General features: G+C 41.8%; 1 protein-coding gene across 5 annotated transcripts in view; it reads right to left on the bottom strand.

The window, feature by feature from the left end:
- Nucleotides 1–23,222, bottom strand: part of B3GALT1 (beta-1,3-galactosyltransferase 1) — a 443,777-nt gene that overhangs the window by 232,476 nt on the left and 188,079 nt on the right. The window contains exon 3 of one of the 5 annotated variants that reach the window (XM_056536926.1): nt 2,280–2,446. The exons of the other annotated variants lie outside the window; for them this stretch is intronic. The gene's annotated coding sequence lies outside the window, so the exon portion shown is untranslated. The remainder of the gene's footprint in view (nt 1–2,279; nt 2,447–23,222) is intronic. 5 annotated transcript variants of the gene reach the window in all.

Genomic DNA, 23,222 nt, shown 5'->3' with positions numbered 1-23,222 from the left:
CTCTTAGTAAATAAGGGCCAATGTGTATGTGTGTGTGTGTGTGTATGTGTGTATGTTCCAGCATCGCGTCCCAATGGCTAAAGATATTAACATGAAACTTGGCACACACGTTACTTATATGTAAACAACAAAGATTGGATAGGTAATTTAACCCTTACCCACCCCCATTTGCCAGGGTCGGTGTTTTTGTTTAACCTCCCATACAAGTCTATGGGAAATAAATGTTACTGCATAACTTCCAAACAGCTGGAGATATTTCGATAATACTTGGTCACATGTTATTTATATGTCCACTAAAAATATAGGATACGTAAATTAACTCTTAAAGGGGTATTCCAGGCAAAAACTTTTTTATATATATCAACTGGCTCCAGAAAGTTAAACAGATTTGTAAATTACTTCTATTAAAAAATCTTAATCCTTCCAATAGTTATTAGCTTCTGAAGTTTTCTGTCTAACTGCTCTATGATGATGTCACGTCCCGAGAGCTGTGCATGATGGGAGAATATCCCCATAGGAACTGCACAGCTCCCGGGACGTGAGTCATCATTGAGCAGTTAGACAGAAAACAACAACTCAACTTCAGAAGCTAATAACTATTGGAAGGATTAAGATTTTTTAATAGAAGTAATTTACAAATCTGTTTAACTTTCCGAAGCCAGTTGATATATAAAAAAAATTTCTGCCTGGAATACCCCTTTAACTACCCCCATTTGTGAGGGTCGGGGTTTTTGTTTAAAGTCGCATGCAAATCTACGGGAAATGTATGTTCCCACATAACTTCCATACGGCTGGAGATATTTCGATAATACCTGGTACACATATTACTTATATGTCAAATACAAATATATGACAGTTAAGTTAACCCTTACCTACACCCTTATATAAAACATGGGTTTTTGTTTCAAGTCCCATGCAAGTATATAGGACTTCTGGTACCTTACTCCACAAGCTCCGCTCTGCATCTCCTGGTGTTAGTCCGGCTTGCAAGCCAGACCCTCCATGCAAGCCATGTCCCATTTCACAAAGACAGGCCCACTGTTTAAGCCCCACTTTATTTTCTACCCTTTTTGTGCATCAGTCTGGCTTGCAAATCATGCCCTTTTCCACAAAGTCAAGTCACAGGATATGAGGACAGGATATGAAGTCAGGATATGAGGACGGGACATAAGGATGGGATATGAGGACGGCACATGAGGTAGGGATATGAGGTAGGGATGTGAGGTCGGGATATGAGGACGTGAAATGAGGTCAGGATATGAGGACAGGATATGAGGACGGGATATGAGGATGGGATATGAGGACGGATATGAAGTCGGAATATGAGGTCGGGATATGAGGGCGGGATATGAGGATGGGATATGAGAACAGGATATGAAGTCGGGATGTGAGGATGGGATATGAGGTCGGGATATGAGGTCGGGATATGCCAACAATATGAGGATGGGATATAAAGTCAAAAGTTTCCTCCTTTGTTGATTTTGCTTCCCAACAAAGATTAGGAAGGAAAAACCGGGCAACAGCTAGTAAATAGCAAACAATGAGAAAAAAAACATTGAAAAAAAACACGGAACACCCTAAATATTCTTTTTGAAAAAGCATAATGAGAAGACTATTGAAAATCTCATGCTAATTCACATTATATCTGGCCAAAATTTTAGTAGAAAAGTGTTAGTACTAGTATGTTCTTGGACAAAACATCAGCGTATTGTATAAGTAGAGGAGCCATTATAGATTTATACATTTTGCTATGCTTAATTGTAATTTACAAGGGCGGTTAGACAAAATGTATCAGTGCACCACAATAAATCCTCATACTGACTTACTCCAGGGGAACACTTAAACGTAAATTGCCTGTTACATAAGCAGCCATGGGTGAAATGGCCTTTCTCAACTAATGTCATACGTATAATTTCAAGGTATACTAATTGAGAAAAGATGACGCAGATCTGTTTAACATGTCCCTGCAATAGGCGTCTAATGAATGTAGAAATATAGCACTGTAGGTAAAACAACAGTGCCGCTCCGCCAACGTCCGCTGGAATTTCTGGAGATATAATGGGGCAGATGAAATTACCCTAATGACCTCAGATGGAATTGTATAAACTATACTGAGAAAATATATTAGGAATGGATGTCATAAAACATACATACATAGTAAGGCTGAATAATGATGAAATTCCATTAAACTCCAATTTAAAAAAAAAAAAAAAAAAAATCACAGCCTTCCGAGTGAATTGTTGTCGTTCTGGTCCACCGCGGTGCCTCTGTTTACTTACTCTGATGATGTATTCCACAGGGTCCCCTGATGATGTTCTGAACCCACTACAGCAGCGTTTCCCAACCAGTGCGCCTCCAGCTGCTGCAAAACTACAACTCTCAGCACACCCAGACAGCCAAAGGATGTTGCATACTGCACGTAATAAATGTCCCCCAGAATGTTCAGCTATAAAAAAAAATAACACAAGCTGCTTTATATCACTTGTGTATTTTATTGTTTCCAAAGTAGAAAAACTGGCTGACCATTCCCCTTGATAACACACAGGAGAAAGAAGAATTTTTGTCCCATAAGATACATTACAAAGTTTCTTATATCCGTATATTGTACTATTGATCTATGCAAAGATTGTTCAAATGAAGTACCTATTTAACCAAAACCAGGAGTAAAACCAACACAGAGAAAAACTATAACAGAAGAGTTGCACCTTTTTTCTGTGTTGGTTTCATTTCTGGTTTTGCTTAAAGTGTACCTATCAGATCCGACACAAAAAAAAGAAAGAAAAATAAATATGTTACTCAATACCTAATCCTGACCATGTACATCTACATGTAATTTTTAGGCCTTTATCACCTATATTTATTATAAAAATTACTCCTTTCATTAGCTCACAGTATTAGAAATCCCCTCAGGGGAAGGGGACGTGTCACTCCCTTGTGGTGGTGGAAAGTGATTGGTGTGTGGTAGGAGGAGGCGTGTCCCTCCCTTGTTGTGGTGGGAGGTGATTGGTGTGTCTAATCATGCAGCCTTGTCCATGAGATATCTTTTGTCCATGACTCATGGACAAGCCTGATGCTGCTGTAGGACTGGTTAGTGTCCCAGTAGGTATGGGGACCCCTAGTGGTGGGATTTTCAGGAGCAGTTTTCTTTATTAAATATAAAAAAAAATTCAAACAACCATATAACAAAAGGTCTTTCATTTTCAACAGTAACAACATATAAAATTATTTTGGATCTGACAGTGCCCATTTAAAAATACTGATCAAAATACTGTGTGTGAACATAGCCTAAGGCAATATTTTCCAAGCAATGCGTCCCCAGCTGTTGTAAAACTACAACTCTCAGCATGCTGGGAGTTGTAGTTTTGCAACAGCTAGAGGCACAGTGTTTTAAAGGAATCCTTTAAGGAGAGATTCTATAAAATCAGACACCAAACAATATACACATAAAACAACGATCTATGGAAACCTTACTTCTTTGAACACAAAAGCTGCACGTCATTGAGTATTTTCCCTTTTATGTCCATGCCTGTAGTGTTTCTATGCCGTCCGTAATGCTTTGTGTATAGGTATTTATACCATCATAATGTTGTGGTTTATTTGCTGCTCCGTCAGTTGAAATTCTCATCAGGCACAAGGGCACAACCTGATCTCTTCATTGCATTAACTGCAGGTCAGATTACTTTAAAGAGCCATAGTGTCCCATTAGCCTTTCTAAAAGTATGCATGTAATATTCATAACATAAGAATTCTCAGAGGGTTGCCAACGGTGAGAAACAACATAGTGCATAGCTTTTGATGATCAGTATAACCCTTAAAGGGGTATTACAGGATTTTTAATTTTATTTGACTATGGTACAGAGGCTGTAAATTTAGTGTAGTTCATAATATAGTGCCTGTACCTGTGTTTGATGGATGGTCTCTTTTACCCAATGTTTATTATTAACAGCATACAAAAAAAAGTGTTGTCTCAGGTTTTCCCAGGTTGCAGTGCAGCCTGAGACATTACATCACTAGTCAAGTGTTGAAAGGGAGCATGGCAGTGCTTCAATGGGTGGAGTGACTACGGGGTGGGAGGGAAATCATTCTCCACACAGCAGCAGGGAATTGTCCTAGGTGTGCTTCAATGGGTAGGGTGGCTGATGTGTAGGAGGGAGAAAAGTGACCTCACACTCACAAACAAGGGATCTTGGGACTTGTAGTTGGAGAAAGGGAACTTCAAGAGGAAATAGCCATTTCACAAACAGAATTTAGCCCCAAGTCAAGCACAGATCCTTCCAATGCATGCCCATTACTGTCTGGCAGGACACAGCCAATTTCTATTTTTGCTTTTCCCTCCATAGAGCCATGCAAGGCCTTGTTTTTCTATGGGGCTGCCTATAATTTGTAATGACACGTTTTATTTTACCATATGATGTATGGTAAAGCTATAAATATTTTTTCCAGTGGAGATTTAGAAAAAAAAAAAAAAAAAAGCAATTTAGCAATTTTTGGGTTTTCAGTTTGCACATTATGGTAAAAATTACATGTAATCATTATTCTGTGGGTCAGTATGATTGAAATGATCACCTTGGTTACATTCTTGTTTATTATTGTACTACTATTTAAAACACTTTTTTTTGACAAATAAAGAATGTTAAAAAGCTCATTTTCTGCACCTTGATCTTTAGTTTTTATCAGAACTATCTTCATTTTTAGTGGAACTTTTTGATCTCTTTTTAATAATTTTTATTTCTGACGTATGATTTTGCCAAAAATCAGCATTTTTGGAATTTGTCTTTTTTTTTTTTTATGTTTTTGTATTTACCATACCAAATATGTGTTCTTTTTTAATGGTAAAAGGGTAAAATGATTAAAAAAAATTATTGGGAGGGGAAAGGAACATTTTTATTTTACACTTTTTAAGCCACCATAGAGGACTATTTATAACAATTAAAAGATTGCTATGTACTGTTCAGTGCTATGTAATATCACAGTAATGAACAGTACTATCAGTGATCTTCTTGTACTGCCTGGCTCTGCATTCTGTATGGCAGAGAAGGCATTTGTGCTCATTGGACTCCAGCTATTTCATTTCTGATGAGCTCACATCTCATGAGTTCTCTTTGGGATAAATTTTACTCCTAGTCAGCTACCTGTGTATTGTTCTGTTGCGTGTTTGTTATATGATGTTTATTTGAGCAATCTTACTATGCGATTCAAGGTCTATAAGACTCCGATAGCTGAGTACAGCACTTGGCTATCTATGTCAGTCCCCTAGACTTTGAATAGAGCATGAACACATGGTCATCCATCACTTCTCATCACTGTGGGGTAACAGGGGACAAGGAACCCCCGTTCCAGTGATTGGTGTGGGTCCCGGTGTGGGGGATAAGAGTGATCTGACATTTGTTATCTATCCTGTCGATCATGGGGAAAAAAAAACCCTCTAATTCCTTATCTCTGAAGACTGTCCTCAGACTTACACTCTCTTCTATCACCGCTAATGATGGGTAAAGTAGGGTAGGAAAGCAGTATAGAAATAGCGGGATTTCCTGCATTTGACTCTGCAAAATAAAACCTGATAATGAGACTCAAACAGAGCCTGATTAGTTCTAAAGCCAATATTATGTAAACAGTAATAGTAATCAATACATTGTGTCACTTTCTGGGAGTTTGCTGGCAGAGTTTACATCAGAAAGTTAGGAAGGTAAAACCTAAAAGAATAATGTCTTATTTCAATTATGTTTATAGCAAGTTACAGTATATGAGCACAGGGAGATGTAGAAGACTTTAAGATATTACATTGCTGAGTAGTAGAGCTGAATTAGTGCGCTAAAGCAAAGCTAAGTTTCTGAGATGCAATAGAGCTGAAATAGCAAAAAGTATAAAAAACAAACAAAAGTAAAACAGAGGTCCCTTATGTAGCTTATAAAAGAAATCAGAACAAGATGTGAAAGCAGAAAAGTGAACATTCTACCATTTTGTAGCCTAGGGTGCCCTGATTCCTAATTCCAGGATTTTTTTTTTATTTGACTATGCTATAGGGGCTGTAAAGTTAGCGTACTTCATAATATAGTGTCTGTACCTGTGTGTGACGGTTTTCTCACAATTCTTCTGTGATTTTCACCCCAATATTAATTTTTACCAGCATACAAAATTATTGTTGTCTCAAATTTTTCCCAGATTGTAATGTGGCTGAGACCTGACTCACTAGTCAGCTGATGACAGGGAGCCTGTCTGCTTCAATGGGTGGAGCGATTGCTTGGAGGGAGAGAGATCAATCTGCAACTAATGCAACAGCTGTAGGCATCCTGATTGAAAACCACAGGCCTTTGAATGGATGCAGCTCATTTATGTTTCAATGGGTGGGGTGGCTGATGTGTGGGAGGGAGGAAAATGGAATTGTGGGATTTGTAGTTAAAAAAAGAAAAGTCAAACAGGAAATACCAGTTCACAAAAAGCTAGCCACATCATTATGGTAATCTCACAACATAGCCATTTAGCCCCAAGACAAGCGCAGATCCTTCCTAAGAATGTCCATTACTGCCTGCCAGGTACTAAAATCACTTTATGGTGGATAACCCCTTTAAAATAAAATGCACTGTAGTTTCAATTGCTTAAAGAGTACCCACAAATTGTACATGTTACTCAGTATCTAATTGTGATCATGTAAATATGTATTTTTATGTGTCTAGCACCTATATTTCTCTCACTAATACCTTCTATTTGTTGCTCACTTGGTTTGTCATCTTCCTCTTTATTTTATTTTTTCAACTGATTTGAGGCTTGCATTGAGGGGCGGAGCGTGACGTCACACGGGGGCGGAAGCATGACGTCACACGCCACCGGCCCTGCGGGCGACCATAATCAGACCCGGAGCAAACACGCTCCGGGGACTGATTACAAACGGGGTGCCGCGTGCATGATCACGGGCGTCCCCAGCTGCAGGACTCACACGATCAGGCATCTTATCCCCTATCCTTTGGATAGGGGATAAGATGTGTAAGCCCCGGAGTACCCCTTTAAAATGATAAGCTAACAAGGTAGTGTTTGAGTAATAAAGGATATTATTCATGTAATAAAGGATAAATGTTGATTAAAAGAATGTAAAGGTGATTGGAATAAAATAGGAATATTTAATTATGCAAATAAAGTAGAAAAAAACTAGGGTCATCCACAGGATCCTTGTGAAAGACCAAGTTTTTAGTTTGAAATTTTTTATTAGGTGGTAATTTACTTTGGTACTTATTTTTAGTAAAAAACATCCTGATGCTGTGCACCGCTCCCTGCTTGTTCTGTGCTGCTCCACTTGTTGGTCAGATTGATTGTGTGCCAAGTGTTGAGCTTGAGATGGATGAATGGAATGAATGAAGTGGTAGCAGCTCCTTCACCGACAGCCAGGTGTGAAAGATGGAATCCTGAGCATGTGCTCCCCAGTGTATAGCGGTAATGGCATGTGCTTTAGGTTGGTTGGAATAGATAGATGCAACATAATGACGATATGACGATACTTAGATTTAGATCATGGAGGACAATCATTCATGCAACTGTGTGGTGGTACATGAGGTTAGGCTAGACACGTTTTGTCGAGTCCATGTCCCCTTTTTCAATAGCAATAAAATGGCAATAATTTAAAGCCAGACTGGTCTAACAGTGCCTGAATGGGTACTGGGACCTATCCTGCAAGGAATAAACATTAAAGGAGATATATCATGCATAAAATTTAGGGTAGGGGACAAGCTTTAGATTGTGGGGGTCCGGCTGCTGGCACCTCCTACGATATCCTGCACGGCCCCCTTGCTCTTCCAGGGAAGGAGCATCACGACATCCACACTGAGCGGTGGCCGACACGTCCCCTCCATAGAGAGGGCATGTCGGCCACCGCTCCGTGCGGGGGTTGTGATGCTCTGTTCCCTGGGAGAGCAGGGGGCTCGTGCAGGAGATTGCGGCGGTCCCAGCGGTCTGACCCCCTGCAATCTAAAACGTACTCTCTATCCTGTGGATAGGGGATAAGTGTTTATGCGTGGCAACTTATAGAGTTCTCTTTCAGTCTCCAACCTATATTACTATTTGCATCCTTGGGTCCCTTCATTTTTATCCAGTTTTATATATCATACATTATGCTATATCATTGTTATCCTTATTCCTAGCTTCAAAATTTGGTTCATAGTTTTCATTCATATTATCAGGTATACTATGCTTTTTTGAATATCCACATTATTGATTTAACATAGTCTGCAACATATCTGGTTTTCACGTGAAGTTCCATTTAATGTATATTATTATGAAAATTAATATGACTATCATAGCTTATGTATTTATTGTTGAACTTTTTATTTTCATTTTTTTCCTTTCTTATTATTTACTCACAACATCTCTACAATAGTCATACTATGATTATTAGTAGAGATGAGTGATTTTCCGAAAAATTCAGTTTGGTCTGAATTTATTCACGGTGAATCTGTTTTAAAAACAGCTATTTCTGGCCTACAGAGAGCCTCAATAGGCGTGTAGAACACTTTGCCTTGCTGTAACACGCATAGGGTGTGTGCTGGGTTAATAAAATAATACTGTTATTAAGTATGACATGCAGATTAGAGGCGTCACTATTAGAATCACTGTCGCAGCATGAGGAGACCATATAGTGGCTGAATGACACAGCATGGAGGTGGTGGCGGCAGCAAGAGCAGACCATATAGTGGCTGAATGACGCAGCCTGGAGTTTGCAGCAGCATGAGGAGACAATATAGTGGCTGAATGACAGAGCCTGGGGTTGGCGGCAGCATGAGGAGACCATATAGTGGCTGAATGACACAGCCTGGAGTTGGCGGCAGCATGAGGAGACCATATAGTGGCTGAATGACAGCATGGAGTTGGCGGCAGCATGAGGAGACCATATAGTGGCTGAATGACACAGCCTGGAGTTGGCAGCAGCATGAGGAGACCATATAGTGGTTAAATGACACCGCCTGGAGTTGGCGGCAGCATGAGGAGACCATATAGTAGCTGAATGACACAGCCTGGAGTTGGAGGCAGCATGATGAGACCATATAGTGGCTAAATGACACAGCCTGGAGTTGGCGGCAGAATGAGGAGACCATATAGTGGCTGGATGACACAGCCTGGAGTTGGCGGCAGCATGAGGAGACCATATAGTGGCTGAATGACAACTTGGAGTTGGCGGCAGCATGAGGAGAACATATAGTTGCTAAATGACACAGCCTGGAGGTGGCAGCAGCATGAGGAGAACATATGGTGGCAGAATGAGACAGCCTGGAGCTGGCATCAGCATGAAAGTGACCCGGTGACATAGTGCGGTGGTGGGTGGCAATACCAGTACCCGGTGACGAAGTTGGGTGAAAAAGGAGCACTTGGCACCAGATGTGTGGCATCAGGTGAGTGGCAGGATCACCACCACCAAGTATTGATGTGATGCAAAGACCTCTAAAAGGTGGAAGGGAACAACATATGGTTCATTGTAACTGGTGGGGGTAAAAACTTCCTTGTAAGGACCTACTCTCGCATTATCAATTACCTTCTTGGCAAGTGTTACTCGCCCTAAAAAGGGTGGCCCCACACAGAAACCTCTCCCTATTTCCACCTGAAAACACTGCCATTTCCCAGGGTTTTTAGGTGGAAATAGGGAGAGGTCCCTGTGTGGGGCCGCCCTTTTTAAGACCAGTAACACTTTCCTTGAAAAAGGTGGAAAAGAACAACGTATTGTCCATTGTAGCAGGTGGAGGTGAAAAATTCCATTGTAAGGCCTTACTCTTGACCTATTAATTCCCTTCTTGGCAAGTGTTACTCGCCATAAAAAGGGCAGCCCCACACAGGAAACTCTCCCTATTTCCACATAAAAACCCTGTGAAATGGCAATGTTTGTAGGTGGAAATAGGGAGGAGTTCCTGTGTGGGGCCGCCCTTTTTAGGGTGAGTAACACTTGCCAAGAAGGGAATTAATAATGCGAGAGTAGGGCCTTACAGGGTAAGTTTTTACCCCCACTGGTTACAATGAACCATGTGTTGTTCCCTTCCACCTTTTAGAGGTCTTTGCATCACATTAATACTTGGTGTAGGTGGCACATAGTGCTTTTTGCACACCTTTCCTTTTGTTTGATTTCAAAATAATTTGGGTACATATATTTTATCCTAAGAAAAGTTAAGTTTTAGCTAATGCATATCCTCAATACCTACTTGTGGTCTGATGCCGAGGAATGTCTGTAACTGGGGAGCAGCACCTTAATTGTTTTGCACTATCCATATTTGTGAAGTGTTGGTGTGGCACCATGGTCGATCTACTCTGATTCATCAGGCATTGGTGGCTGGAAATCCTGACTGATCTATGCCTGATTCATCTTCACAAAGGTCAGTCTCTCCACATTTTTTGTGGACAGACAAGTTCTCCTTGGGGTTACTATGGCCCTCACCGCACTAAACACCCACTCTGATGGCACACTACTGGCCGGGCAGGACAGCTTTTCCTGGGGAAACTGCTAGTTGCGGCCACAAATCAAGTTTGGCTGCCGAGAAGTCCAGCGGATCTTAAAGGTGTGTTGGCATGGTCATGTCAAGGTATGCCACCACCTGCTGGTTCAGGTCCTGCTCCAGGTCTACCTGCTACTGATGAGTTGTTTCACTATGTGGGTGAAGAAAGCTACTCCTCAGCAACTGTAGACTGGAGCTGGTACTGCTCCTGCCACCCCACCCCTCCCCAGCAGCCATGGCAGTGGAAGGTGAGTGCAGAGGACCCCCCCGAGTCAGATCTGCGAGAGGATGGATGATGGCGCAGATAGGCATTGGCCAACTGTCGGATGACGTAGGATGACTCTGTAGTAGGTCAGTTTATCCTCCCTCTCAGGGGGTGTAAAAAAAAGACCCTATTTTGTGCCAGTAACAAGGGTCCAATAAGGGGGAGAGACAGAAGTCATACCGATGCTGAATGGTGACAATTTGGCAGTCACTACGCAAGCAAGTCACTCGGAGGGACTCCCTGCCTCCATCTTCACTGCATACTGCCATGGTCTGAGTCCTCTGTTTTGCCTTCTTCATAACCCTCTAGCTGCTCTAGCTGCTCCTGCTCCTCCTCTCCTGTCAGATGACTAGAAAAAGTGCCCATCTCGCACAACCTAAACTGTACTCCACTCTGCCGCCCCCCCCTTCCTCCTCCAGTTCAGCCCCCAAAGGGCTCATGTGGTCGTGATATGTAGGCGCCACATCTCCAGTGCCCTGACCAGCCACCGTTTCCAACACGTGTTGTAAATGAAGCAGTTGAATGACATCGTTCATCCCATAATCCTGGTGACTGACTAATAATGTGGCTTCCTCAAAGGGCCTGAGCAAACGGCAGGTGTTACGTATGAGCTGCCACTGGTTGACATTGAAATTACACACGGAAGTTCCTTCTATCCGTTTGGATCATTAAGAAATCGGTGATGGCTTTTCTCTTTTCGTATAGTAGGTCCAACATATGGAGGTTGGAATTCCAATGTGTGGAAATGTTGCAAATCAGACTATGTTGGGGATACCATTCTGACGCTGCAGCTTGAGGAGGGTGTGCTTTGTAGCATACAAGTGGATGAAGTGCATGCAAAGTTTCCTTCCCATTGTTAGGATGTCTTGCAGATGGGAGAAACACTTCAGGAACAACTTGACAACTAGATTGAACACGTGTACCATGCAGGGCGCATGTCTCAGGCTTCCTTGTCACAGCGCAGACAAGATGTTCATCCCATTGTCAGTTTCCATTTCCAGTTTTCATGGAGTAAGCCATGATTTGATTTCTTGATGATTGACTTTTAGCAGTTCCTCCCCAGTGTGACTCCATTTTACAAGGCAAACCATGTGAAGAACAGCGTGACACCGCCATGCCCTGCACACATGGTATGCTGGAGGGGCACTGAGACTTGTTCATGCAATGGAGGCTTAAGAGGAGGAGTCACACACTGTCACAGGACCAACGGCCAGAGAGAGAGAGTGGAGGAGGAAGCTGCGTGACTTGTCCAAGTTGCTGTTGTGGCTGTGCAGGAACCACATTCGCCCTGCAAGCCGTAAAGGACATGTATTGTCCCTGACTGTAGTTACAGCTCCACACGTCGGCACATACTGATATCTCTTGGACATAGCTTCGACAATGAATTGCTGGTGGAATGACTGACTTGAAGTAGGAGGAGCAGGAGAATCTGTCTAGTCTTAGAAGGTATCATGAACAATTGTTCCCCACAATCTAAATCCAAACAATCTTTCTTCTATTTATGCCAATTTTTTTCCTGTTTGGAAACGAGATCCAATTTAATAAAGATTAATTTAAAAAGAAAATCATTAATTATGCTTTATCACACAAATACTATCTGTTATTACTCAGACACTATGTTTCAAAATTTTACTAAATTGGAGAGAGAAGAGGTAATAAAGCACCCGTTCTGGATGCAAGAAGGCACTTTTATTCCATATATTCAAGCAAAGCACAATGCAGGGAGGAGAGGAAAGAAACAGAGCCCCGAAGAGCTTGTAAGTGACGGTCCCATTTCGCGGGTATTCCGGCTTGGTCACGCCCACCTGAACTGCACACAGCCCTGGTTTAAATAGCCCTGCGAGCAGCGATTCGTCATCTGACGATTCAGGTATGTTGCGTAGCAACAAAACGCTAAAACAGTGCATTCATCCTTGCCGGCTGGGCTTAGGAATGACATACTGTTGTATGTGCTGATGGGGGTTTCCCCCGCAGTGTTAGCCTGTGAAAGAGAATGAAAGAGGGGAGATAGCAGAGAACAAGGAAGTAGGGAGCACAAAAGGCAGAACACACGGAGAGACAAACAATGTTAGTGATTAAATTAAAATGCGGACATACAGTAAATAAAAGGAATGAGCTGAATTTGTTTCTCTCGTTGAAACCAAGGAGTCCCGTCGCTTCAAGACTGGAAATCTACTGTGCTTCCTTGTGCAATAGGTGTATATGCTTGTCCAAACCTGGGGCTGCATCGATCACATCGGCACAGCCATTATGTTCTTTATGCAGATGTTCTGCTAATCTGGGTAAGCCTTGACCCATGCGTGAGAGCCTCATATGTTCACGAAACCTCACAAACATTTGCCGGATAGTGGAGCCCAAGTAGAACCTATTGCAGGGACATTCCAAGCAATAAATTATGAATTGTGTCCTGCAAGTGATGAAGTCGCTAACATATATGTCTTCACTTCCTACATGGAAGTCTTTTCCCTTTATGAGTTGGTGGCAGTAGGAGCATCTGCCATATTTATGATTGCCGCTTGCTTGTAACTGGTGTAGCCACATTCTTTCCAAGCCCAATTTACTTTTAAAGATACTCCTGACAAAGTTTGTTCTTTAACGTTTTTGTCTGGGGTTTGTTGGTTGCCACTTCTTTTAGCACAGGGTCATCTTCAAGTATATGCCAGTGCCTGTAGATGGTTTTCCTTATAGCATCAGTTATCGTCCTATATTGTAAGGAAAAGGTAATGCATCTTGTTTTTTTCTGTTCTTTTTTATTTGCTTTTTAAATCAAATCCATTCTGGATTTTTTTGTCCGCTCTTGCGAGTCTCGTTCTAAGGCATTTCTTGGGGTATTCTCTATATTAGAGATGTTCTTGTAATGAATTTGCTTGTTGCTGGAACGCGTCTTGGTTTGTGTTGATCTTCCTGAGGCATAAAAATTGACTATATGGGAGTGACTGTTTAGTGTGATCTGGATGGTAGGAGTTGTGGTGAAGACATAACAGTGGTGAGGAAGGTTTTCTATAGCCTTGTTTTTGTATTGTACCTTCACTTAACTTGACTAACACATCCAGAAATTTAATTTGGGAGGCATTGAATGTGGAAGTTAATGTCATATTCATGGTATTATTGGTGTTAAAGGGGTACTCCACTGGAAAACATTTTTTTTGTAAATGAACTGATGACATAAAGTTAAACAGATTTGTAAATTACTTCTATTAAAAAACCAGCTGCTATATACCACAAAGGAAGTTCTTTTCTTTTTTCTTTTTTTCCTGTCTGACCACAGTGCTCTCTGCTGACACCTCTGTCCATGTCAGGAACTGTCCAGAGCAGGAAAGGTTTGCTATAGGGATTTGCTCCTGCTCTGGACAGTTCCTGACATGGACAGAGGTGTCAACAGAGAGCACTGTGGTCAGACAGAAAAAAAAGAAATTCAAAAAGAAAAGAACTTCCCTTGGAGCATACATCAGCTGATAATTACTAGAAAAATGAAAAAAAAAATATGGAATAATTTACAAATCTGTTTAACTTTCTGGCACCAGTTGATTAAATTTTTTTTTCCAGTGGAGTACCCCTTTAAGGTGCAGTACAAAATGTTCAAAGCTGATTTTGTCCCCGGACCAGATGACAAAGACATCATCCACATACCGTCTGTATAGCATCCAGAACGGGTGAGTGCTTTTCCACCTCTTCTCTCTCCATTAATGCATTGCTGTTTTGTCTAAGTAAGAGCATCCCTGGGACGCAAATTCACTGTGTCACACCAGCATATCACCTCAAGTTATTAGTAAAGTTATAGGATTTTTGTAGCTTGAAACATGTCAGCCTTTCCCTGAATTTTTTTTCCATATTTTTTCAAATATCATTTTTAAAGATGACCTATTGAGGTTTTGCTTTTAAAGAAAAAAGAAATATATATGCATTAATTAAATTTTTTTTTTCTAATTGTGCAATACCTAGTTAGAATGCATTTACTTTCGTCCTAAATATTGCATGATAGAAAATTTAATCAGGGTTCATAGCAATATAGGATTAGAGGATATTTGCTTACGGTGCACATACACATACAGCAAACAGACTACAGTTTAGACGTATGGTGCACTTCCTCAATCAATTCCATTGCGAGGTTAGAGACTGAATGTCTATAATAGCTTAATTGCTTCACTAATGTAACTTGTAACATTGTTGGATACAAGGCCTATAATACCCTAACAACTGTATTTCTAAAAAAAAAAAAAAAAAAAGGAAAGAAAAAAATATATATAGGGGAATATGCAAATCAGCTTATGAGTTAAATACTCATCCCGTTTAGTTGGTCTAAGGCCCCTCATCTCAGCCAAGCCGGATCACCCTGCTCTGTACTGACGAGGGCAAGAACCCCGAAACAGCTGTCTGCAGATGGGTCCCTCTTTCCTTCTGGAGAGAGAGTTCTGGTTTGGCATTAATCCCGATTAGCTTTTTATATTCCGTAACTGAAGCTAAGCTGATACCAGGGAACATTGCCTGAATAGGTGATGTAATGAGCTGATTTGCATATTCCCCTACCCAGAATGCCTGCGGAGTGCTTAGTGGCCCTTGAAAGCTCCGTCACACCAGGAGTGGTGAACTCGCCCTGAGTTAAATACTCATCCCGTTTAGTATATATATATATATATATATATATATATATATATATATATATACACACATACATACAATGATCTGGAAATTCTAATACTAGTTACTATAGTAACATAAGAATAATTTATCTTGTCTAGACTATTGAGTGTGTGTTGGTCCATCAGTTCTTCTAGGTGTATGTCAAAGATTAGTAGGAGAAATCTATTATTCTCTTAACCCTGACTTTACCCCATGTCCAATATCAAACTTTCTGCAAGATGTAATATTAAGAGTTACATTTTCACGTGACCATAATAGAGGTGCATTATATTGTCTGCAATCCTTATAGTCCCCAATATAAAAGAGCACCTTTTCTTAGAACTGTAAGTTGAAACGTGTGAATGCGGTGTGTCCCTCCAGTGTTTCCCAACCAGGGTGCCTCCAGCTGTTGCAAAACTACAACTCCCAGCATGCCTGGACAGCCTTTGGCTGTCCAGGCATGCTTGGAGTTGCAGTTTTGCAACACCCTGGTTGGCAAAAACACTAGTATAGGAAGTATGCATTTCTATTAAAAAAAAAATATTGTTGCAAAAACAGAATAGTAGCAGAAGGGCCCTTGCACAGTGAGGAAACATTTTCTTGCAACATTCAAAATACTTCGGGATTGGCTCTTATTTTGTGTGTAATTTTCTGCGGAAATAAGTACGGAAATTTGAACTTCCATTAACAAATGGGCTTTCCCTGTTTGCTACATAACTTCCAACATGTGCACAGAGCAACAGAATCCCACTGAAAACAATGGGAGGCTTCTGCAGGTAGATTCTGCTCAGTATTTCCTCTTGGAAATTTAGAGCGACATTTTTCAGGGTCCCAAAACCCAAAAAGTAAATATATTATCAAAGCAATACACAAATAGGCCTGATATAAAATGCAGAGATGTGTTTGACTGCTTTTTGCAAGTCATGAGTGAAGGGCTTGGAGACAGTTTTCTGCATTCTATTTGTAAATTACTTCTATTCAAAAATCTTAATCCTTCCAGTATTTATCAGCTGCTGTATGCTCCAGAGAAAGTTGAGCAGTTATTTTCAGTCTGACCACAGTGCTCTCTGCTGACACCTCTGTCCATGTCAGGAACTGTCCAGAGCAGGATAGGTTTGCTATGGGGATTTTCTCCTGCTCTGGACAGTTCCTGAGACAGACAGAGGTGTCAGCAGAGAGCACTTTGGTCAGACAGAAAATAACTATTAAACTTCCTGATAAGTATTGGAAGGGTTCAGATTTTTAAATAAAAGTAATTTGCAAATCTGTTTAAGTTTCTGGCACTGGGACCCCTCGAGATCTCCTGGCTGGCGCGCTGGCTCCCCCATACATGGAGCTCATGTATCTCTAGCTCTCCCAAAGAGATGCATGGAGGGGCATGTCAACCACCACTTTGGTGCCCGCTCTGTGCATGTGGAGAGCCCGGATGCCATGCAGGAGATTGTTGGGTGGGGATCCCAGCGGTCGGACCCCTAGCGTTCTGATACTTATCCTGTATCCTGTGAATAGGGGATAAGCTGTTAAATTCCAGATTATTGTTTAAATTCCCCTTCAATATCAGCATGTTTCCTCTGAAGAGGGGAGTTCTGCAGAGTTTTTTGCCTTTTAATAACAAAGTGACTGAAAGCAAGTAAGGTAAGTCATCCTGGCATATATTGTGAAGATAAAGTAAAGCAATGTGAAGCTTAGGTTACAATTATACTGTTGTTTTGCATTCTTACAAGTTGAGTTGAGCAGACCTTGGAGAGATGGTGGCCTTTAGAACAAACCAATTGGACTGAGACAGTTTTACTGTTCCTTGATCTGTTAACATACTTGTGTTGTGCATAGTGTTAAGCAACGTAAATGAAGCATGTTCACTGGTGTGGATGAGTGGTCGGTAAATCAATGCCTAGCAGTCACGAAGACCCATGGAGATCAGATTCATACAAAGTTGCTGCTGCAAATCCCCTAAGTAATGCCTAGGTGAGGCAGAACCCCCAGAGACCTACAGCAGCACTGTGATGGGGAAAACAAGCCAACAGTTTGGGTGCAATCCAACCCTGGTGGTCATGTCGAAGCATCTCACAACCCCTGTATATGGATGGGTAAGAAATTGTTTTTGCTTAGTTTGTTCTGCAACCAGAAAAAGTATCCTGTCATTGCTATTAATAAAAAAAAAAAAAAGAATAGGTTCTTCATATCAGGCAGTAAGCAACCCTTAGGAGTTTATGTGGAATTTATGAGGAATTTACTCGTATAATTCCGCACCAATTTCACCTTGAATAAAAGTTACATTGACTTTAATGGCCTTTCTGCTGCTCTGTTCAAACAGGAATTTCCACAGATAAAATTCTGATGCTGAATTGTATTTCGCCAGAAGATTGAACATGTTCATTTGTCTGGCGGAATCTGCGAGTAAAAGCCTATGGAAGTCAATGGGACTTTATTTTTCCTGAAATAAGTCTAGTGCAAAAGTGACGCAAAATGTTCACGTGGATCAAACCCCAAAGTGACTCGAGTTCATCCACAGCATTTCCTGAATGTCCTCCTCATTTCCTCTGTAAATTCCATGCAAATTCTGCACCCGGCATAAGATCGCAGATTTTCTGAATTTCCTGACCGAAACAATTCTTCATCAATTCCTCAATGTAAACATACCCTTACAAGCAACCAGAGCTGGATTCCCTTTCTGCAAGGGCCCCAGAGCAGCCTCCTAGCCTACCTCTATAGTATGTTGGGTCCTCGACTGTAGGTAAAAACCTAATTCTTCAAACTACGGTGACTAAGAGAATAATGATAAGGCTCAAATAATGCGGCACCAAGTTCATCACTGCTACATCTGAATTCCGCGAGCGGAAATTCCATTCTGCTGGCCGCCGCAAAATACTTTGGTGGTAGAACCATGCGGCACAGCGCCATCACCATTGACGGCTCTCAGTGCTCGCGGACTTCCACACAAAGAATGAACATGTTCCAACCCATTCACACTGATGCTAGCAGTTCACAGCACGAATTCCCATCACGGAATTCCGATTGCGGAATTCCTTGGGAATTACATAGTGTGAACATACCCTTGAGGAGTAAAAAAACAAAACATATCCCCTATGCACACGATAGGGGATAAGTAGCTGGGGTGGGGGGGGGGCGGGGGGGGGCGCTAGCAAGCACTGGAACAGGACCTGGCGCTCAGTGAGGAGCGCATGCTGCAGGTGGCACGTTTTATTTACTTCTACGGGAGCACCAAAAAGACCCGAATTCAGCACTCGGGCATCATCGCATTGAAATGAATGAAGGTCGTGCCGTCTACCGGTAGACGACACATGCAACTCACTAAGAGAGCCAGGGTCCCGGAGATCGCGGGGGGTCCCAGAGCTACTGTGGAATGGGGATAACTTTACTTTAGCTGGAGTTCTCCTTTAAAAAAAAGTCCCATTCTCGACTATGACTGCAGTCTACATCATTTATATGAGATAGCTATATTGGCTAATGATGCAATTTCTCTGCTAGGAAGCCTGAGTGGAGACGTTGATGCCTTTTAGTAAACCTTCCTATACGCGGCTTATAACTCAGCAGTTTTGTCAGTGTATGCTTTATACAGCACTAAGTCTACATTATGCTAATGAGAATGCATACAACTTTACAAATTGCTTTCTGGTAATTGCATCCTTCACTCTGCCAAGTCCTTATACATATAGCTCCTTCTTGCCGCCTCCTGCTTTGCTCATTTCTGTGGGGTCTCCGACCTTATCTCCACATTAAATGTTTAATGCTCCCATATATTTCATTTTTACAGCTCGGTTTTGGTTCTTGCTGGGACATTCCCCACTATATTCCTGTAAACTTCCTCAACTGATACGTTGGCAGCTTTCCCTGAGGATGTTCTGAAATATTTGGTAAGTTGTCGTTCCGTTGTGACTAAACATACCTGAAATAATCATCGCTGCGCTGTTCACAAACTCAAAGGCAGTGCTCTGAAACTGTGGCCCTTCAAATGTTGCAAAACTTCAACTCCCAGCATGCCCGGACAGCCAACGGCTGTCCGGGAATGCTGGGAGTTAAAGTTATGCAATATCAGGAGGGACACAGTTTAGGACAGCTTTATGGAACCTTGAGTAAAGGATCAATGGAGCAGTTGCCCATAGCAACCAATCTCATTACTTATTTTATTCTTTAGGCCTCCAAGACAGCAATCTGATTGGGTGTTATGGGCAACTGCCCAACCGGTCCTTTACACAAGGTTTAATAAATCTCCCCCTATGACCTATAGATTTAACATTGTACCAAAAGTTACTACTACCAATATTTTCCCCATCATCACATGACGTCCTTCAAGCGGCAACTTTAGCCATCGACATCTAGTTGGATGACCACAACTTTTTGAGACAAACAGTAATTTTCCCTGTTAAAAAGCCACTTAAAGAGATAAACTCAAGGTTAAAAGATACCCCCTATCCTGTAGATAGAGGGTAACTAGCTGATCGGTGGAGGTCTGACCACTGGGACCCCCATCAATCATAAAAGTAGAGGTCAAATGATTCCTGAATGGAGGGGCAGCTGTCTATGGGACTTTAAAGTTCAGCACTCGGCAATGTTCAAAATTCCTATACAGAGTGAATTGAGTAGCGCCCGGGCATTACATGCTGCTGCTCAATTCATTCAATTAGTTTGGTGTGGGTTCCCCTTGTGCCACCAAAACATCTCTGATCCTTTAAGGCATGGAGTCCACAAGACCTTTGAAGGTATCTTGCGGTATTTGGCACCAAGATGTAAGCAGCAGATCTGTTGGAAAGTCCTATACAGAGTGAACTGGAACTGGTTATTGGCCGGGCATTGCATGCTGCCGCTCGATTCATTCAAATAGTTTGGTGTATGTTCCTTTTGCTCCACCCAGACAACTCTGATCCTTTGTAGGAGAACTGTAGTGCAATATAACTTATCCCCTATCCAAAGGATAGGGGATAAGTTATAGATCGCGGGAAGTCCGACCGCTGGGGCCCCCCGGGATCTCTTGTTTGACAGACACGCCCCTTCCATTTATCTTTATGGAATACATGGAGGGGACGTGCCGGCCACTGCGTCATGCGGGGAAAGAAAGTCCCCTTCCAGCACTGCCGTGGCCCCATACAGGAGATTGCGGGGGTCCCAGTGGTAGGACCCCCCGGGATAGGTTATATTGCACTACAGTTCTCCTTTAAGGCATAAAGTCCACAAGACCTCTGAACGTGTCCTCTGGTTCTAGCACCAAGATGTAAGCAGCAGATCTGGTGGAAAGGTCCCTATAGTATGATCAGAGGGAATTGAGCAGTAACCCCTGCATGCATGCTGCCGTTCAATTAAATCAGGGGACATGTCACCTCCATTTTTGTGATCAGTGGGGGTCTCAGAGGCAGGACCCCTACCAATCAGCTAGTTATCCCCTATCCTGTGGATACATTTTAATCTTGGGCAACCCTTCTGCAGCCCCAGCGCTGATGCAATGACTTTTCCCGCCGGTCTTTGTTTACTTTCCTGTAGCGATGACGTAGCCGTAACAACACTTGCGACCACCAGCCAATCCCTGGCCTTAATGGTAATGCCAGCATGTACACTGATATGACTCTTTAGGATGGTGATTGGTGGCAGCACTTCAATACTTTTTTTCTCTACAAATTCTATATCATCCACTTTATAAGATATCTGAATAAATGTTCTGAAACTTCACTCTGTTGTATTCCTCAACATTTCGGAGACTGAAAATCGCTATAGACCTACAGCTGCTCGGGACCAATTAAATGATAGTAATCCAACAACATTGTACAACAAAAAAACGAAGTCGTCCGCCACACAAACAAAAATATATATTAAAACTTCACAAATTTATCTATCAATAATTAAAATATTACATAAATAGCCAGTAATATACAAGGCAGGTACGGATGGTATCAAGGTGCAAACAAGTTTATATAATGAAGATAGGACCATATAAAGTGCTGAGAGAATCACTCCAACCAGGTGACAGCAACCATATATCACACCACCCATTACTGGGTCCCTACAATCCTCACTTCTCACTCACCCATGTAGCACAGGAAATGTGCCAAAGAAGATTCAGCAATCTTTGGGGTCAGTGCAACTAAATATTTAATTTTTTTATTGCTTTATGGCTAAAACATAGAACAATGCTGCATCCACACTAGATGTGTTTCGAACAGCAGCATTGATGAAGAACATTATTGTTCAAGACTCAGATATGCTATTGTAACAAAAATGTGTGTTTTAGAAACTTTTTTCACTTAAAAAGGTGGTGTGGCTTTACTGGAAAACGGGGGCTGCTTTTCAGGAAAGGGGCTGATCCCTCGTTTGTAAGGTGTCCCTGCTGGCCTGTAAGAAGTCCCCTGGCCGGGAGCCATTTTTTTCTAGTCTTGTTTGCTCTGGTTGTAATCACACCCCCTCAGCTGTAATCATGCTCCCTAAACAGACAGAGCGATGGTGGGGGCTGTGCCCGGGCTGTCAATGAAGCTGAGGGGGGGATGATCACAGCCCGAGCACATAGTACAAGAAAAGGATGGTTTCCCCCTCCCAGGGGACTACTTATGGGCCAGCGGGGACATCTTTTAAACTTCATTTCTTCACCATCGCTGCCAGCAGGAATGTCTCATGGGGCATTTTACCATATGTAAAGTGTTTCCACATGTTATATATGGTAAAATCTGTTGACAGGTTCCCTTTAAGGTCTGTTCACTTATATGGCCGCTTATTGTGAACAAGAATGCAATGTTTTTCAGATCTACCCACCAAACCAATGTACAGTGATGATTTATCATTTCAGTTTTCTTCCCCCCTTAAGAACATCAAGTGCATTTTTTTTTTCCGATTGACCAATTCACTTTGACCCCTTTTCTTAAAAACTACTTCATCATGTTGTACTTTACCTCGGAACAGTGGAGCTGTGATTATGTCACTGGCGCTCCCATCAATCTGAACACGAATTTACTGTGACCTTTAGAAAGCTCCACACAAAACCAACTCTTATAAGGCCGAGACCGCTCCGAAACTCAAAGACCAGGAGAACTTTACTGCACCACTGACATCTTATCTTGTAAAACGTTAGCACTGGAAAGTGTGAAGTAAATACACAAGGTACATTGATCAGCCATAATATTAAACTCATTTTGCACCTTGTGCCACTTAGACAGCTCTAATCCATTGAGGTATGAAGTCAAGACCTCTGAAGGTGTCCTGTGGTATCTGGTACCAGGAAGTTAGCAGCAAATCCTTTAAAGTGTACCTGTCAGATCTTACAAAAAAAAAAAAAAAAAAAATATATATATATATATATATATATATATATATATATATATATGTTACTTAGTACCTAATCCCGCCCATGTACATCTACATGTACATTTTTATGCCTCTATCCCCCTGTATTTATTATAAAAATACTTATTTTTTTATTTTCTCACTGTGTTAGAAATCCTCTGAGGGGAAGGGAGCATGTGTGTTGGGAGGGGGCGTGTCCCTCCCTTATGGTGGGAGGTGATTGGTGTGTGGTAGGAGAGGGCGTGTCCCTCCCTTGTTGTGGAAGGCAATAGGTGTGTGTTGGGAGGGGGCGTGTCCCTCCCTTGAGGTGCTGGGAGGTGATTGGTGTACCTACTCATGGACAAGTTGATGCTGCTGGAGGACTGGTTAGTGTCCCAGCAGGTATTGGGACCCCTAGTGGAGGGATTTTCAGTAGCCATTTTCTTTATTAAATTTTCATATATTTTTTTTAAACAACCATATTACAAAACGTATTTCAATTTTATCAGAAACATATAAAACGTTTTTGGATCTGACAGTTCCCATTTAAGGTCTGTTGTGAGGTGTGGCCTCAATGGATCAGATATGGTTTTTCCAGCACATTATACAAA

Source organism: Hyla sarda, chromosome 8, assembly GCF_029499605.1.
Source record: "Hyla sarda isolate aHylSar1 chromosome 8, aHylSar1.hap1, whole genome shotgun sequence".
Classification (NCBI taxonomy): domain Eukaryota; kingdom Metazoa; phylum Chordata; class Amphibia; order Anura; family Hylidae; genus Hyla; species Hyla sarda.
The sequence above is the reverse complement of the archived record's forward strand: the minus strand, read 5'-3'. Positions and strand labels throughout refer to the sequence as shown.